Below are 18,472 nucleotides of genomic sequence, written 5' to 3'. Positions count from 1 at the left end.
GCATTCCAGGAATGCGGCAGAAATTCCTACTCGGTGGGCGGGGTGGGGGAGGTGCTGCGGAGTGCTGGGGCTGTCCAAAGGGGGTGGAATAGGGTCTCACCCACGCTGCGCCTGGGCTGGGATCAGTAGTAGGTCCCGCTGGTGCCAGGTAGCAGAAAGCTCTCCCACACACTCACCGGACCTGTGCTATGACTGGGCTCTGTCCTGCTTTTGATATCATATTTTTGACTTTGATATTAATTCTAGGAGTCTCTGAGTGAATTTTTCCCCCTTTCTCCCCATTTAGTGTAATGTTAGCCTTTAGCTTTTCAGAAGTGCTTTTTATCAGATTAAGATAATTGTAAGGATCTGCTGGTCTCTCCCTGAGATCTTTTCCATCTGGGGAGAAATGTTGGCAGGAATGAGGAAAAGCTAGGCGAGAAGACAAGAGCTGGGTTAGGTGGTAGCTCATCTGCCTGGTTGGCAAAAGGACCCCCTGAACAATAGTAAGGACTGTTCTTTATACTTTGACAAAGTTGCAATCACAAGGTTGTCTAGTGACTAATAGACCACCTTGTCCAGGCAGGATGCTTTCTTTAAGACTGAGGTAGCTTTTCTGTCTTAGGCAATGAAGCCTCATCCTGCCCTCCCACATAGGATCTATTTCAGCTTCAGTAGCTCCTGACAGATAATGTCCTTCTACCTCTGTTTTCTTCAGATGGATGGATACTGTGAATGGATGGAAATTGGTCTCAATTTTTTGCATCAGTGGGATGATCATGTGATATTTGTCTTGGTGTCTCCTTATGTGGTATATTACCTGTATTGATTTGCATGCATCAAAGCATCCTTGCATTCTTGGGATGAAAACTTGCCTGGGTGTATCATCAGTTTGATAATTATGCATCATGTTGCCTATATCTTGCCCAGAATTTTGTACCCATATTCATTAAAGAGATCGTCCTGCACTTTCCTCTTTTTGTTATTGTTGAGCAAAGATTATTCCGTGTTTTGGGATAGGGAAGTCAGCTTCTAGGAATGAGTTCAAAAGTACTCTGTCCACTTCAATTTCTGAAGAGTTGAAGAGGAGGATTACATCCTCCCATCAATTCTCCAATGAGTTATTTGGGTCCCAGGCCTTTTGTAGTTGCTGAATTGTTAAATTACTGCCTGAATTTCAAAGCCTGTAGTTAGACTGTCCAAAGTTCCCACACAGAGCCACCTCAGCTTGTGATCATTATTCTTTCCATGATTTAGTTTCAAACCCAATTGGCCCAGACCCAAATAAAACTTTTCTCAATAGAACAACATCACCCCTAACCATTTAATTTTTTTTTTTTGGTTTGTATTTATTTATTTTCTTGTATTTGAGGGAAAGAGTCTGCAGAGTTTTCAGGGTCTCACTACTTGATCAGACTCATAATGATTCTCTTGTTTATAGCCTCCCAGGGGCTGGGATGACAAGTACACACCACCATGCTCAGTCTCAATCACCCTGTCAGTGGGCCCAGGCAGTGGGGCTGGTACGGTAGGCCCAGGGGATTGAACACAGACCCCTGCGCTTGGTTGTAGGTGCTTTAATCCGCTGAGCTACTCAGTCAACACTCAAAACCTAAGGATTTAATTTGTTTCTGTTTTTATCCAATTCTAGCTGTGACTACTATCATGGAAAGAATTAAGTTAGTGAAGGAAAATAATACGGAATTTTTGAGGTGGACTTGTTTTTATTTTTGTATTTTAGTGCAGGTTCTACAGGGATTACAGGGTCTCACTACATAGATTGGACTCATACTGATAGTCCTGTGTTGAGCCAAGAGCTGAGATAACAGACAAATGCCACCTTGCCCAGGCTCAATTGCCCTCTTACTGTGTGCTGGGGGCAGGGCGGACATGGGCAAGGCTAGGATTGAACCATGGTCACTGCTTCTACCCAAGCAGGTGCTTTAATCCAGTGAGCTATTTGGCCGGCCCCATCATGGCATTTAAAAAAATTTGTATATGTCTAGTAATCTAGGAATCTTTTCTCTGTGAGACCAAATTTCATGGAGTTGTTAATGATCTAGTCTTCAGTGGTGTTTCTTGCAATTTTGTGTTTCTCATCTATACACTTATTTGAGTATTTCCTTTCATTTTTTGAGTTAATGGTTTGTGTATTTTAACTATTCTTTAAAGAATCAGCTCTTTGATTTGTTTATTTTTTTTCTATGTTTTGTATCAGTTTTCTTACATTGTATTAGGATATTTCCGTGGTGCTAGATCTGGGTTTGGACTATTTTTGTTTTTCTCTTCTCTTGAAGTGCATGAGTATGTTGTTGTGGGTATCTTTTTTTTTTTATTTTTTACCTCATTCTCTTCAGCAAAGTGTTAGTTGACACATTGTGTCAACTTGGCTGAATCAGCTCCAGCAAAGCTCAGCGTGGGAGCCTAGCCCTGCAGGGGGGCAGGGCTCAGGAATTGAGAAAGGTTTCCTTCCACCCTGCCCAGCTTCCTGCCGCCCTGTCCCAGTTTGTGGGGACAAGTCCTAGTTCTCAAAGGAGCTCCATCTTCGCAGCCGTGCTACTTTAGAGGAGCTACAATCTTCTGTCTTTGCAGTCAGTGGATGCCGCAGCTGCTTCTTCTCCTCTGCTCTTCGTTGTTTTCTGCTGCATGAACTGCTGTCATTTGCCTTAGAGCCAGCAGAATAAGGACTGAACCTTCCAGTAACTATGAGCTAAATAAACCTTTCCTTCCTTCATTTTGAGTGTTAGGTATTTGTCCCACAAGGAGTACAAAGTAACTAAGACAGGCAATGTGAGCATTCACAATAAATTTCCTTTTTAGCACTTGTTTTGTTGTGCTCCATTAGATTCTGGTATGTAGTCCTGGCATTACAGTTTGATTCTGGAAACTGTTTAATTTCTTCGCTCATTTCCTGTGACCCATTGAGTATTCAGGAGTGACTTACTTAATTTCTGGATGCTTGTAACATTTCTGGGGTGCAGTATGAGAACCTGGGATCAAACCCCATGGGAACAAAAGTAACAAGAAAGTAATTTCCCAAGTCCCCTGTTTTCTGCAAATCTAGGACCCGTACAAGGTGATGTGAGGGAATTGGGTAGGAACTGCTCCTGTCTTCAGGGAGTTATAATGCAGGATGGGCTGGGAAGACCAGGATTCCCTATTGGGAGAGACACAGAAGTTCCTAAACAGTGAAAATCCACAGAAATCCCTCAGCAGAAGAATCCAGTTCTAGATAAATTGCACCCAGGACAGACCCAAGCCTGTTGAGAGGTCCTGAAGAGGAGCAGTGTCTCACATGCAGGAGCAGGGGATGGGGTCTATAGCGACGTAGCTGTAGGAGCCAGGGCCAGGGCTCCTGGAGGGAGGATCATTTTCTACTAATTCATTCCTCTTGAACTTTATAGACATAGAGGTCATGACAGACTGGATGTTAACAAAGAGAATTGGATCTCTCCTGCACCTGGTTAAAGGGGCACAGGCCCAGCAGGCAGCTAGAAAGTTTCAGGGAAGTGGCCTGGAGCTCAGGAAAGGGCATACAGAGTAGGCATTGGAAACAAGGACCTGATCTGCACCTATAACAGGGCACATGCTGGGTACCACAGGCTTGGAACAGAGGCTGGCACAGACCAAGTTCTAGGAAGCAGGCCAGACAAGAGGAATTGGGGTGGGAGATGCTATCACCAGCCAGAAGCTCACTGCCTCAATGCAATCTGGAGGGATGACCCTGACAAGCTCATTCTGATTGTTTGGGGAAGCCTAGGCAAGATTTGTAGAACCATATGAAGTACTGTGACCCACACATTCCCAGTACAGCCTCACATGATTCACCCATTCCCTATGCCAGAGACAGGCACCCCGTGGGCCCCAGAGGAGGGCCCTGAAGGCTGCCTCCTGCCAGCAGGCTAAGACTCGCTCTTGGTCAGAGCTGCAGTACTGGGCAGTCTCAAACCTCTGCAGCAGGAACTGGGTGGACAAGAGCAAAATCACTGTGGTGACAGAGCTCCACCAGCCTGAACCAGGGCCCCTATGTTGGATGGGCCAGGGGACACCTGGACCAGTCCTGCCCTCTCTAAGTGCACATGCTAGGCTATCTGCCCAGGCAAAGTCCTGGTGCCCACTGCCCACATTAGCAGACCTGCACACAGGTGCATACATTGATCCAGATGTAGAGACAGACTTCTGCGGGCATGGTCTGGGCTGACTGCCTGTAGATGCTGCCAGGCACTCTGCTCTCTTTGTCTCTGTAGAAAGCAGGCTGAACTTTTGCTCAACTGTCCTGTACCATGCCCTTGCCATCTCCCACACCAACTGCAAGTACAGAACAAATGTTAGCTCCCTGGGAAGCAGAGAAGGAAGATTTATTTACACCATAAAAGGAATATATACCTATGGGACACATTCAGAAACAGAGTATCCCTACTTCCCAGGGCTCAGCCACATCATTAGTGTTTAAAGTGTTTCTTTCCAGTTCATGATGCTGGGAAGGGCAGGGCAGGAGGGAACAGTGTCTGGGCTGGTCCCTGTGCCCTGTGGGTGCTACACAGGACCCATCCTGGAGAAGCTTTAGCCATACTGGTAACTGCTTGTTGAGGAGGTTAGGTTCTTGGCTTAGGGACTCTCAGTTGTAAGGGCAGTGCTGGTGCTCTGGGACTAGATGCCTCTTCTTTTTCTTCATGCTACACAGGCCCTGTACAATGCTTTCCTCCTCCTAAACAGATTTAGTGTTCCAGAGAGGCAAGGGGAACCTGTGAATTCATAGTCCAAACTGGTCCGATGCACAAGCACGCCCAGCGAGGCTCTTCTATGTGGAGACATGACATTGCCAAGGAGGAGCAGAGAGGTGGCTTACAAGGCACTGGTACTGGCGAGAGGGAAGGCTGCTGGCTCATTCTTGGGAAGCAGTCTGCAGCTTTCCATAGGAGAGGCCATGAAAGTACACTGCTGCTTGGACCAGTGTAAGTGCCCATCCTAATGTGGGCCCAATAATGCCAAGAGTGTGTGGCGAGGCCCATAGCCAAGACAAGCTGTGGAAAGGGGACACTGACAACAGCCTGGAGTGAGGAGTTCAGCTACCTGAGAGAAGGACATAGGCGGTATAACTCAGGTGGGAGCAAGCCCAGAGGTCAGGGGTCATGGGACTGAGTGAGGTTATAGCAGAACAAGCCAGGAGAGTGAGGGGGCCAAAAGCAGGATGGCTAGAGAGCTTGCAAGTCATGAAATGAAGCCGGACAGGAGCAGGGGCACTGACGTGTCTCAGGCATGAGAGGAGACTGTTGTGGCCCAGGCTTTACCACATGCTCTGAGTGATGTGGAGATGTTCAGGGGAACAGAAGACTAGGGGAGTCCCCAAAGTCCTGGGACTAGATGCAGGAGGCCAGGGCTGAGGAGTAATTTGGGATCCCTAGAAGAGGCTCATTTCTGGAACGACAGCAGAGAGGATTCAGGCATGGCAGTAAGGAGTTTGGTCTGGGAAGGACAACAATGGCATTGACAATACTGGAGGACGGGTAGCCAGCGTGGTTGCATCTGGAGCCCAGTGTGGTCCAGTCGCTGAGAGTGCTGGTCAGATAACCACATGGAGCTTGGAATGACACCAGAGGAATGGACTTAGGCCAAGGTGTGAGGGCTGGGACAGATGATGGTGCCAGCAAAATTGCCCTGACAGACAAGAGGGGCTGCTAAATACCCATGCTGTTCAGAGAGGAAAGGACAGCAAAAATTACACAGGTGAAGAGTCTTTGGGAGGAACAGGTAGGGACCAAAAATGATGCAAAGCTCTGAGGGGGCTGTCAGCAGCTCTCTGCTAATTCCCCTCCCACCTCTGGGTCGGTTAGCTGAGCTCCCTGCTCCATCCTTAGCCTCCTCCAACCACACACCCTGAGGACACATAGGGTCAGAGTTCAAGGGCACACAGAGCCCAGGGACAATGTGAGGCTTGGTGGAGGTGGGCCTAAGTTGTCCTGACCCTGTCCCATGAGATAGGCTTGATCTGTCCCCATATGTTTGTCTTGGCAGGAAAAATGTGTTCCTCCTAATTCTCTAGATCACCCTCCTCCCCAGTGTTAGGAGCAGGGTCCTGGAAGCGTTTTTATGCCATTTTGAGAAAGTTTCATCCATACCTCATTCCTTGTTGGATTTTTTTCTTTTCAATTTTTTTAAATGACACACCCCAGTATCTGGAAAAAAAATCCAATAATGTTATTAAATCAGCATTTCTTCTTTCTATATTAGCTCCTCAATATTTGCAGGTTCAAAATCTGTGAATTTAACTAAGCAGACCAAAAATATTTGAGAAAAACTATCCTTGTACTACTAAACACAAACACATATTTCCTGAAAATACAGGATAATAACCACTTGCATGGCACTTAAATTGTATGAGTTATTACTGTTGTTGGGAAATTGAGTTGACAGGAGCCAGGAGCGTGGGATGAAAAAAAGAAACTTTTCTTCTTCATCCTGCCAGGGACTCAGAGGAGTAATCTCCAAAGTCCTGGTCTCGATTACAAAATGTCTATCTCTTTTCAGGGCAGAGAGTCGGGAGTTAACTGAAGCTAAGTTAAGCAGAACTGTTAGGCTTTGGCACATGGATGGTATAACATGCACAGCTGCATGTAATAGCACAGCTGCATGTAATAGCACAGCTGCATGTAATAGCACAGCTGTCTCAGGCAACATTCACAGAAATATCAGCTTGCTTCTGCTATTTATTTTTGCTTTTGATTTTATTCTTCAAAATAAAATTAAATTTAAAAAGACAAGAAAATAAATATCAGCTTGGGAACAGACCTGCAGTTTGGCCAGTTGGGGACAGAATGGCTGTCACAGCTCCTGACAAGTGGCTGCAGTTTGGTGTTTTGTTCCCCACTCTTGGCACTCCTCAGGACTCAGGGATGTTGTCATGAGTCTATTAGGGGCTGGTGAGAGTAAGCAGGGTAGATACATAAGGCCTGAATAACCTGGGGTCTTTCCTTTAGGGGAGCTGTTTCAGTGAATCTGAGTCACACTGTGGACAGGGGACTAAGCACCAGCCCAGTCCTGTTGGGAAGAATAAACTCATGATTCTGAAAAGTTCCAAGAAGAAGGGAGACAAACACCTGAATATTTGAAGGCTGGTATCCTCAGGTGTTGGCTGCACACAGACCTGTTAGCTGCCCGGTGTGACAGGAGCAGGTCCCAGTGCTCTCTAGCAATGGAATGGGGTTGCTAAGGGGCTTTCTGTATCAGGTGATGGCCCTGTCCTCAGGGACAGCGGGGTGGGCTCTCTTGATGTAGTGTGGTGCATCCAGGGCTGGATCTCTGAGACTTGAAGAGCTGTGGTGATGTCTAGGGTTATATATGGTCCCCTGCATGTGGCCTGCAGAGGATTTCTCAGCCAGTCCTTAGGTCATACTGTCACCAGGTCAAAATGTGTGTGCAGGGATGTCAGTAGGAATAAAGACACTTTTTGAAACTCTCTTGTGGATGTAAGAGAATACTTTTCCTAATGCTGAATTATGATCAAAGTAGAATCCTCTGTCTCAGACTCCCCCTCATGTTTTTAACTGCAGGAGGTAGCCATACATAGAGGACTTCATTTGGAGTGAATTCTATGGGTCCTGGCAGGCATCAAATGAGAAGCAGGGGCTACAGGAGGGGATTGATCCGTGGAGCTATACTTTCTTGACAAATCTTGATCAGAGTACTTGTGAGGGTCTGGTTTATTCACTATACTCTTCTGTATAGAGCTCCGAGGCAGGTAAGTAGCATGGAAGATCCTTTGAATCTTGTAGCCTGGCAAGGTTCTTGATGCTGGGCCACTGTTGCTTCCAGTGGCCAAAGCCATCCGTATCTGGGGCTGGTCTCTCAGAGCAGGGCTCAGCTGGCTCCTGTGTCTGAGTCAGGAAGGCCTCTGTGCAGCCTGAGAAAGCACAAACCAGGGCCTGTATTTGCATGGCGATGTTTCAATCAGCTGGACTTTTGGAGGGGCTTGGCTCTCTGAATTGAGTTAACTTTAGCTCGGGTTTGGCATCGCTGGCAGATGGTGGTGCAGATGCTAGCCAAATAGGGGATGTAATAGTATTGCTCAAAGACTACTTGCACTCAGATTTATGCTGCATGGGTCTGTTTATGGTGTCCTTGGACCCAGGCAGAAGCCATCCTTTTTGGGCCAATAGTTCGTCCATCTGAAAGTGTCCATCAACACCTGGAACATTTTAGTGGCCTGTGACTGTTTGTCTCAGTGATCTTCTTCCTTTGTATATTCACAGACCTGAGTTTTGTTTGCCATTATGGCGTTGGGAGGAATGTGCTCAGGAGATCTAGCTTTATCTGTGTGATATTTTGGTCTTAGGATGCTCCTTCAGCAGCTGATTTTCCAATTTTATCTGCTTTCTGGTTTCCTAAGATGAGGTCTTTAAAGTTATGGTTTTTGTTGAAATGGATATATGACACTTTGGTGGGTTTACAAACAGCATTAAGGAAGATCTGTTACTTGTTTTTGATGCCCTTTCCATCTGCTGTGAGTAATCCTCTTCCTTGTATATCATTCTATGAATGGGTACAAGGTTTGTCAACAATCAGTGAGAGATAAAGCAACATTGATGAGGGCATTTATTGGGGCACAATGGTGGGCAGACCTCTGAGGCAGAAACTGCAGTAGGAATGTAGTGAGCTGGGGTTTATAGCATAGGGATCTACAAAGTTTAGGAAGGGGAAAACATATTTGTCACATGCTCAAGGGGTAGCTTGAACAACAGGGTGTTTGTGTACAAGTACAGTCTCAGTATGTTAACAGTGTGACCCAGGAATGCGTAGGGTGTTGGCCTCTATGGCTTGGCCATGGGCTGTATCTTTTTGAGTTTTTTGTGAGGACATCTGGTGACAGTAAAAACACAGTGGGGATTATGTAACCTGGTGTGTTTGGGTGCATTGACCCTAACACTCCCATCATTTTTTTGTGGTACAGGAGCAGTGATCTCTGAGACTACTTCCTCCTGGATGGGGTTGTCTTCTGGGGCCAGAGGGTTCAGGGCGAGGTACATTGTAGTGCCCAAGGTGGTGGCGACCAGCATGAAGTTCTGGTGGGTAAGGCTTGGACACAATTGTTGAAGCACCCAGTGTAGAATCCTAAGAAGAGAATAGTTACAAGCATGAGAAGAAGTCCTATTAGAGGTAGGATAAAAGGGTCCCAGCCTCCAAATGAAGGTCAAAATAGGGACAAGGAGATATTTCTTCATTGTTTGTCAATGATTTGCAAATGTTTTAACTTTTTCTATAATGATTCATGATTTTGTTTTTATTTGTTTTGTTACTCAAAATATTCATTACTAATGTCAAAAATCTTTTTTTTTAAAGTATAACATTCAATTTATTATTTCTTTCTCAAGAGAGTTTTCTTCAGTCCACTAAGATCTAGCTCCCCTTACATGGGCTTTGGTGGAGGTCGTGGGGCAGCATCAGCAGGTCTAAATCAGGGTGGAGGAGTTTGGTCCTTATGGGCTTCACGAGATCGATTTCTGACCACTTTACTGTGAATAGCACAATTCACACAATAATGCAGCTTCACATACAGCTTGGGAAGCACATACCCATCAAATACACTCGCTTCAGAAATGTCCCTGATGGCAGCGGCCTCCACTATGTTCTGAATGACAAACTTCTTAATAGCCTTATCCTTGGGTACACACCGGGCACAGTTCGTGCAGTGAATAGGCTGCACATGACCGCAGCCCTTTTTGGCACGACCGTAGTTCTTTCTTTTCTTTGTCATCTTGGAAAGGAGGACCCAAAAGAATGTCACAAATCTTTATAAAGTAAAAGTGGTTTTTAAAAAAAGAATGAGTAAGTGAAAAAGAAAAGCCATGGCTTCAGTTTTATGCCTCAAACACAGGAAGATATTGTCTTCATGAATAAGCACAATTAACTACATTCTTAGAACAGTTTTAGCACGTTGTAGTTTTAGAAAAGGGACACATCCTCACTTTCAAGAGAACCTTCTGCCATACTAAACAATTTCTGTGCTGTTATAATAGGGCCACCTGTCCACTACCAAACCTTCTGCTGACAGATTGAGACCATGTGTGTTGTAGGGGCCAGCTGCCCTTCACCTTCTACTAGCGCATGGATGACAATGGAGAAAGCAAGCTGCCTCAGCCACCTGGCTATTTTCCACCTCTATGGACAGTATCTCTTGTGCCTACTTAACTCGTGGCACAGTAACAGGCAAACTTCAATCATTTTGGCATTAAGATTAAGTTAAATATTAATGTTTTCTGACAGAAACATAAACCAAATCACTTCTCAGTGCATTAACAATAAGGTAGGCAAAACCCAAAACATAATAAATCTAAAAACATATACATTGAATTATTTTTTCTTCTGCAAGTACTGGGCTGGGGAGATAGCTCAGTGGAATAAGTACCAGTCTGGCAAGTGCAAGGCTCTGAGTTCAATCCCCAATACCACAAAAACAAACAAACAAACAAACAAACAAACAACCAATTTTTTTTCTTCTGCAAATATACACTGTGGTAAAATCTTTGCTGCATCTCTAGGCTTACACTAAAATTAAACCTTTAACTGAAGCAGTGCTAATACAGGCACAGAACAAAGTTCTCTACATTATACAAAATGTACACATTTTCTTCATTCTTTTTTCTCCTCTTCCCTTCTCTTCCTTCTCTCTTCAACCTGCACTTAAGGTACAAAATTTGATACACAGAAAAATGACTGAGTTCTCCAGCAGGACAACCCCTGATGATGCATGATTAACAGAAAAATATTTCCCCAAGCATAGTACAGGTCCCTCTTTGGTGGCTGTCAGAATGTCAAGAGTATAGTGGTTTTGAAGGGTCCCTGCTGCCAGCTTTTGATTTGATCTTGGAGTAAGTAAACACATGTGCCCACTTCCTCCTGCTGGATGGTAAGTTTGAAGGAAAGCTGTTGATAAAATAGGGTGCACCTCCAAGTCCCCCTTCCTTGAGTCTAAGTCCAAGGCCAGAAAAGTACCCATGCTGATGAAGACAGGAGTATGAATGGCTCATCTTTTTGGAAAGGTGTGTATCTGGTGGCTGTGTTAAAAGGCATAGCTCTATAGCACCTTGGGAATTTAGGGTTAGGGCCAAGACAAAGAGAACTAAAGTGCAAGCTTCCTTCTAACAGGGAGGGAGGCAAGTGCAGGCACCATTGTGGCAACTTATGAACCAGCCCCTTGGAGGGCACAAGTTAGAGAGGTTTGGAATGGGATGTTTTGGTCACAGTGGGAGAGAGAGTTTTGTGAAGTTGAATCAAGGCAAGTGAGATTGGTGGTCCAGTGATGTGTCACAGATAGAGGGGGACAACAATTTTTGGGTGTGAAGAAAAGGTCAGCTAAGAAACACTGCAATGTATAGGGGAAACCATATAGAAGTCTTATTAGTACAAAGCACAAAGCCAACACTTTTGTGTCATTTGGGGAGTTGGAAGGAGTAATGTAGTCATGAGGAGCTGAGCAGTAGAAGGCGGCATGGGATCTAGGAGGCTGACAGGTGGTTTTGTGGTACATCTTCCCAGTGGTTGATTATGAGGGGCTCATTGCTGTTGGCTATGCCCTAAAAACATGAAAGGTACCTGTTTTTCACCACTATGATCCAACTGCATCGTAAAAGGCAAGATCCCATTTTTTTTTTCCTAAAAGGTACTAGGGAGTTGAAGCATTATTGATAGTAAATTGTATTCTAATGTCTGTAGTTTTACAAGTATTGGAAAAGGAGATTTTGATGTGGGAGTCAGATAGCTTGTAAGAAGTGTCATCATGATAGTGATCAATGGTTTCATACACCCACTTGCAGGTAGAAAAGTAGGTGACATATCACCTACTTTTCTTTATTTGCTGGGGATTAGAGGAGTGAGGTTCTACACAGAAACTCTTCTGCCCCAAGTGTTGAGTTTTTGTTCATTAAATGTCATATTCCAGTTGTTCATCAAAGGGTGGAGCGGGCAGACAGGACCAGTAAGTTGGAGAGCAAATTGAGGGGGCTGTAAGATTGGCCAAGGCAGTGGCACCCCATTGACCAGAGTAAGGATAAATGTACAGTTGGAATCCCCTGGAGCCTTGGCAGAGGATGAATGTGGCACAATGATTAAGGGGCACAGAAGAAATGAAGAGGGCAACTTTGTTCTGGATGAAGTCTGTAAGAGTTCTCTGTAGGTAGGAAGGTTTTATCCATCTTAGACTATGTGTGTGTGAAGGGGGTTGTAGATAGCAAGTGCTATACAGAAGATCTGAGTACAAGTGGACACAACAGCCTTGGAGATGTCTGAAAGGCATGGAATGTTGGGTTTAAGAAGGACAGTTGACAGTGGTCAGTCCAAAGACCATCAGCCTGTATAAGTTAGAGGCTGATTTAGGGGGTGTATTTTAAAGTCTTTCAGAGAGGTGACCCAGATTCTGAAAGCAAACACAAGAACTAGCAGGAAGAAAGGGGGCAGTCAATATTGAGGGTTACAAAACAGGTCATTGTGAAGATTTTTCTGGGATTTGGGTGAGATGGAGGGTGGGGGGAAGAATACTTGTGACTTCCAATGAAGACTGGGTGAGGAGGGGGAAGTGAGAAATCTGTAACTGGAGAATTTTGAGTTTTGTCAGATGGGTCCAGGTGGGCAGTCTGTGGAGTTCTGCAGGTTTGGGGTGGTCAACTGGACCTGGAAGGGACTGGCCCACTAGGGCTGGAGTCTTGTGGGGTTTAAGGCCTTTAGAAAGATCAGATTTTTAGAGATTATGGGGTATCTAGTGGTGGAGAACATGTCCCATTGTTGGTTGAGGAAGATAGGTCTCGGCAGATGGACATTTCAAATATTGGAGGAGTTGCAGGTCAGAAAGGTAGTCAGTTAGTGGGAGAGGGCAATGGGCTTCATAGAGATGTCCTAGAAGTAAGGTCTCTTATACATTAATTCAGAGGTTCTCAGGAAGGAGGCTGCCTGTGGAGTGACCATTAATCAGGCAAGGGTGACGAGAAGGAGTTTGGGCCAGGAAAGATAAAGTTTGAGGGTGAGTTTGGTTAAGTTGTGTTTGGAGTACACTAACTCTCTCAGTTTTTCCTGAGGTTTGAGGATGATATGGAGTGTGTAGGGCTGACTTAAGGGTGAGTACCTAACAGATTACTAGGTGATTTTTGTTTTTTGTATTTTAGGGAAGGGTCTACAGGGTGTTCAGGGTCTCACCACTAGATCGGACTCTTAGTGATACTCTTTAAAGCCTCCCAAGAGCTGGGATTACAGGCCTGTGTCAACACCCAGTCTTAATTACCCTCTCATTGTGCCCCAGGGCAGGGCTAGCAGGCCAGGTCTGGAGATGGAACCCCCAGCCACTGAGCCTGCTTCCAGGTGCTTTAATCCACTGAGCTATTTGGCTGGCCCTTAGCATTTCCCTTTGAAATAGGGTCAGTCTCTGGTGGGCATCCCTTGCAGTGTATGATTATTACCTGTATGGGTAGAGTCATTGTGTGGAGGAAGGCTAAGATGAAGGGACCATTGGTGACAGGGGATCATTTAGTGGCAATAAGGTCTCATTGCTTCCAGATGGCAACATGAGCATGGATAACACTAAATTAATATTTTGAGCTTTTGTATATACTGATGAGCTTATCTTTGGCTAGAGTGAAGGCCTGGATTAGTGCAATGAGTTTTGTCTTTTGTGACGAGGTACCCTCTGGGAAGGGTTTGGCCTTAATGACTGACAAGAGGTTAACAATTGCATACCTGACAAATTTAATTTTGGTGGAGATGGGGAATGAGGAGCCATCAATGACCAGGATGGCATCGGGGTTGGACAGAGGAGTTGCTTATGTGTGATCCAGAAATTCTGTGTAGGAGTGAAGAGGAGGAGAGACTCAGAAAGAGCAGAAAGGAGTTGCTAGGTATAGGGAGGGAGTAGTACATCATGATACAGTGGGGTTATGAATGAAGGTTTGGTGAAAAAACTGAATTTGAGAAGGAGCCAGAGAACTTAAGACCTTGTGGGACAAAACATCTTATAAGTGGTGCATGAAGGCACAGGGGCCATCCCTGTACCGTGTTGCCAAGCTGTTTTCAGAGGTAGGGACTGCTTGAAAAACAAGGTGCTGTTTTGGCCTGGCACGCCAGAGGACATTGCACTGTATTTGTTAGGTAGAGCAAAAAGGGCTTGAAAGATTGACAAGGTTGAGGGCTAGGCCCTCCAAAAGTGCCTGTTTGAGTTTGTTCAAAGGAACTGTGATGGGGAATCTGGGGTCAAGGGGCTCTGAAGGGGGCCTTGGGCTGCCTGATAGAGGGCTCTAGCTAGTGAGGCAAAGTTAGAGATCCAGATTCTGAGAAAGCCTGCGAGACCCAGAGAGAGAACCTACTGTTCAGTTTAGGTGAGTTGGAGGTCCCACATAAGTTGTTTTATATCTGTGGTGATAGCCCATTTGGTGGGGGGATGGGGGAACACAGGAAGGGAGGAAGGATTTTGAGTTATATGAGAACTCAGGGTGTAGTGGAGGTGTTTTAGAACTCAGGAGACACTGCACAAGCTAGGAAGAGGGGGGTCTTTGTGTTGGTTGAGGGTGGTAGAAGAAAAGGCAAAAAGATCAACAGAAATGTAAATAAAAGGAAAAGGTAAAAATGCATTTGTGAGTAGGTCCCTAACTAGGAGAGGAGTTGGGCAGGTTGGAATTACCAAAAAGAGTGGCTGAAATGCAGGCAACTGAGGCAAAAGGCAATGGCCCAGTGGTAAGAGGATGGGTAGGTTGGCCATCGATACATACAATGGAAGTCTGTGCTAAAGCACACTTGCATGAAAGTTTTAGTAGCACTGAGTAAGAGGCCCCTGTGTTAATGAGAAATTTTATGGCTTAGTGGAGACTTTAATAGTCACTTGGTGCTAAGGCTGGCAGAAGACTGAGAGGAGTGTACAGATTTGGAAGCACAGGGTTGAGGAGATAGCTCAGCAGTCTAACCGTCTGCCTGGCAAGTGCAAGGATCCAGGTTCAATCCCCAGTAATGCGTGGTGTTCTGGCCCCAGAATCCTAGGCACACAGTGCTGGCCACTTAAACCGGGCATGGTGGGTACATGCCTGTAATCCCAGAGGTGGGGATTCTGAGACTGGAGGATCACCATTAATCTGAGCTGTGCAGTGACAACCTGTCCCAAATAAATAAATAAAAGATGTTTTAAAAAAGATATAGAACTTTTAGGTACAAAACCATGCAATTGACCAGACAAGGCATACTGACGTGAGTAGAAGACTTATTGGAGACAGCAAGCAGGCTAGCTGTCTAGAAGACCAAGACAGCAGAAAATAAGGCAAGAAACAGGGCTTTTAAGGAGTGAGAAGGGTGTTTGTGAACTGGAACAGCTGAGGGAGAGCTAATCTTGTCAGGGCTACCTGGTCTGTGGGGGACCTTCGTGTTAGCAAAGGAGAGTTACTGTGGTTGCTTGCCCAGATCAAAGACAGATGGACTTGTTCTGTAATTTCGAGCTTGGCTTTGTATGGGGCCAAGTGGAAGAGATTTTGGGGGCCAGGTGCTTGGTAAAACAAGAGGGAGAATGTTTGGGGCAGGGTGCCTGGGAAACTTTGAGTCCTGACCTATCATTCCAGACTTTATTTGATAGAAAATGGTGAAAAAATAATTAACTACTTCCTGCTGACCAGGGGCAATGTGGAGCCATGAGTCTGGAGATTAGGGCAAGTTGTCATCACTGAGGGGATCTCATTGGTGTAAGTATGAGTAATCTGAGACAAGCATTTGGTTAAAATTTTGGGTTGTTCATCCAGTGACAGTATGGGACTGTAGTAAACATAACAGCAAGCTCCACAGGGGCCCTAGAAGGGGATTGAGCCAAGGTTAATGAAGTTTTATATATGGAGGTGTCATACATAAACAGCTTGTGTCCATTTTGTGTTGCTAGTCTGGAGGTGTGTTGAACATGTGAGTTTGTGGGAAGAGGGGAGCTGTAAAAGGGAAATGTGAATGACTAAAGGCCTTTGAGGACAGGTGTGTGTTGCTGGGTATGGCCTGGATAGCCCTGAGATCAGGCCTTGGAATGGACATGTACAGCTAACTTGTGGTGAGGATGTTGGTCTGAGTAGAAGCAAGAAGGGAGTCTATTATCTGAATGAGACATTTTATCATGACCATGTTGAAGGGGAGGAGTAAGGGAGTGGTGAATAATGGGCTTGAGTCTCCTCTGATGATTGGGGGCTATTGGGCATTAGGAAATGGAGGGATAGGCTATGGGTTCTCTGAGGCACATCAGTATAAGAACAGCATGTGTGGCATGAGTGCCACAGAAAATGTCTCAGAGTACATAGTTGACAAAGGAAAGGGGTGGGGAGGAACTGGCTGTGCACTGAGGTTAGGTTTATGGGATAAACACTGCAAGAGGTGAGAGGGACATGGAGCTTTTGCTTCTTTTACTTTTTTCTGTGTAATTAGTATAGGATCTACTTGATCTACAGGTTCTCACTACATAGATGGGACTTGTAGTGTTTACCCTACTTTTAGCCTTCCAATTGCTGGGATTACAGACATGTACCACCACCTTGCCCAGTCTCAATCCCTCTCTCAACTTGCCCTAGGGCCAAGGCTGGCACATCATGCCCAGGATCGAAACCCAGCCATTGGGCTCTGCCTATGCAGGTGCTTTAGTTGGCTGAGCTATCTGACTGGCCTGAGATGGAGCTTTTGAATGAGACCTCTCCCCATAAGAGGCATGGAGCATGTTGGGTTTACAAGGAAATTATGAGTGAACTACAATGTCTGGAGTCAGTAGGGAATTCGCCTATCTGAAGGCATCAAGAAGGTTGGCCATCAAGACCCATTATGGAGACTATAAATCTAATATAGCAACTTGAGAACTCAGGAAGAACACTGTATGTGGTATCCCTGTCAACAAGAAAAGTTTTTTGTACCTGAGTTGTCCAGCGAGACTTGGGACTCAGACAAAGACACCTTGATGGCTGGCAAGAAGGCTGTAAAGTGAAGGGCAGCAAGCTGTGACTTATGGTCTCTTTGTTGTGGCTGTAAACAGGAGACTGGGTACCAAAGTGGCTGAGGGCAGGGGGAATGTGGGTAATCAGCAAGCTCAACTGGAAAGGCAGGATAGATGAGGTGTTATTTTGCTATAAGCTCAATATCAGAAGGCAGGGCCCACATTGTTTGAGGAGAAAATTGTGTTATTAGTTGTTTTTGTAACTGGAAGTATGATGTGAGGAAAGGCATGGTGAGAGGGAGCAACGAGAGAGGGAGGTAGCACTTTAGCCCATGACAGTAGAGAGGTCAGAAGATGAAGCAGCAGCTGCAACAGATGCTCCAGGCTCTGCTAGTGACCAGCAGTGGCCAGTGGCAGAGGTGCTGGGGGGACTCCATGCGGCCCTTTAGTGGTAGCAGGTGACAGCAGCTGTGGCAGGGTAGTGGCTTCAGTTGCAGCTCTGTGGGGGCAGGGTTAAGGGAATCTGACATCACACACACACATACACACACACACACACACACACACAACAGAGAGACAGAGACAGAGACAGAGAGACAGAGAGAGATAGAGAGAAGGAGGCTGGGTAGGTTGTGGGTAAGGAGGCATGTCTTTAGGGCAAATAAGGCCTTTAAGGAATTTCTGACCTTCCACTGCTTCAATAGCAGGAGTTTAAGGGATTAAAAGTTTTTCATTTGGTGGGTGGGAATGGATATTTTCCATGGTGATTGAATTTGAGCTGAGTTAGTTTTCAAGGTTTCAGGTGGGCCCTCAGGGACAGAGGTGGCTGCGTTGCCTCAGAGTGTCTACCAAGGAATGTGAGCACAATCTCTTCTGTCCCCTGGATGGAGAGTAATCCAGACACGGGCCCACAGTTTTGGAACTGTGAGGGCGAGTCACTTGACTTTAGCAGAATGCAAGGGTAGATACCCTCTGCCAAGGTCCATGGAGACAGCTTCCCCTCAATCTGGGGGTGGAAATCTCAGTGGGGCTCAGCTCATCTGGAATGTTTGAGGTGGACCGGTGTTGGATGTAGGCTGGCAGCAGCAAATAGGCAGGTTTCAGAAAAAAGAAGTTCAGTCAGTAGGTGGGGGGCTCAGGAATGGGGTGTTTGGTCCCTAGGAGCCTACACACTACCTATTAGAGCCTCAAGTTGAGCAGGGGCTCTTAGGGGCTTTGGTTAAGAGGATCTGTTTGGGGCTGTAAGACAGGCAAAGTTCGGGTGGTTTCCAGAGGAAGAAGAAAGCTAAGATGTAGGGACCTCGGATGATTTCCCATTGTGGCGAAAAAGTTATCTAAATTACTAAAGGTGTCACAAGCAAGAGTTCCTGGGAGAGAGGCCAATAGTCTCATTGTCCAACTTGTATCATGACCAGGCTATTTGTCAGAGAAAACCTAGGTGTTTCACTTTGAGGTTTGAGAAGGCTAAGGGGCTTTTAAGGACAGACTTAAAGACATTCTAGGATACATGAATAGTTTTGCAAGGGTACTGAAGAATTGTCCATGGTGGTAAGAAGACAGTTGTGGGGGGCAGTGAAAGGA

Source organism: Octodon degus, unplaced genomic scaffold (assembly GCF_000260255.1).
Source record: "Octodon degus isolate 3935 unplaced genomic scaffold, OctDeg1.0 scaffold00328, whole genome shotgun sequence".
Classification (NCBI taxonomy): domain Eukaryota; kingdom Metazoa; phylum Chordata; class Mammalia; order Rodentia; family Octodontidae; genus Octodon; species Octodon degus.
Note: the sequence above shows the minus strand (reverse complement) of the source record.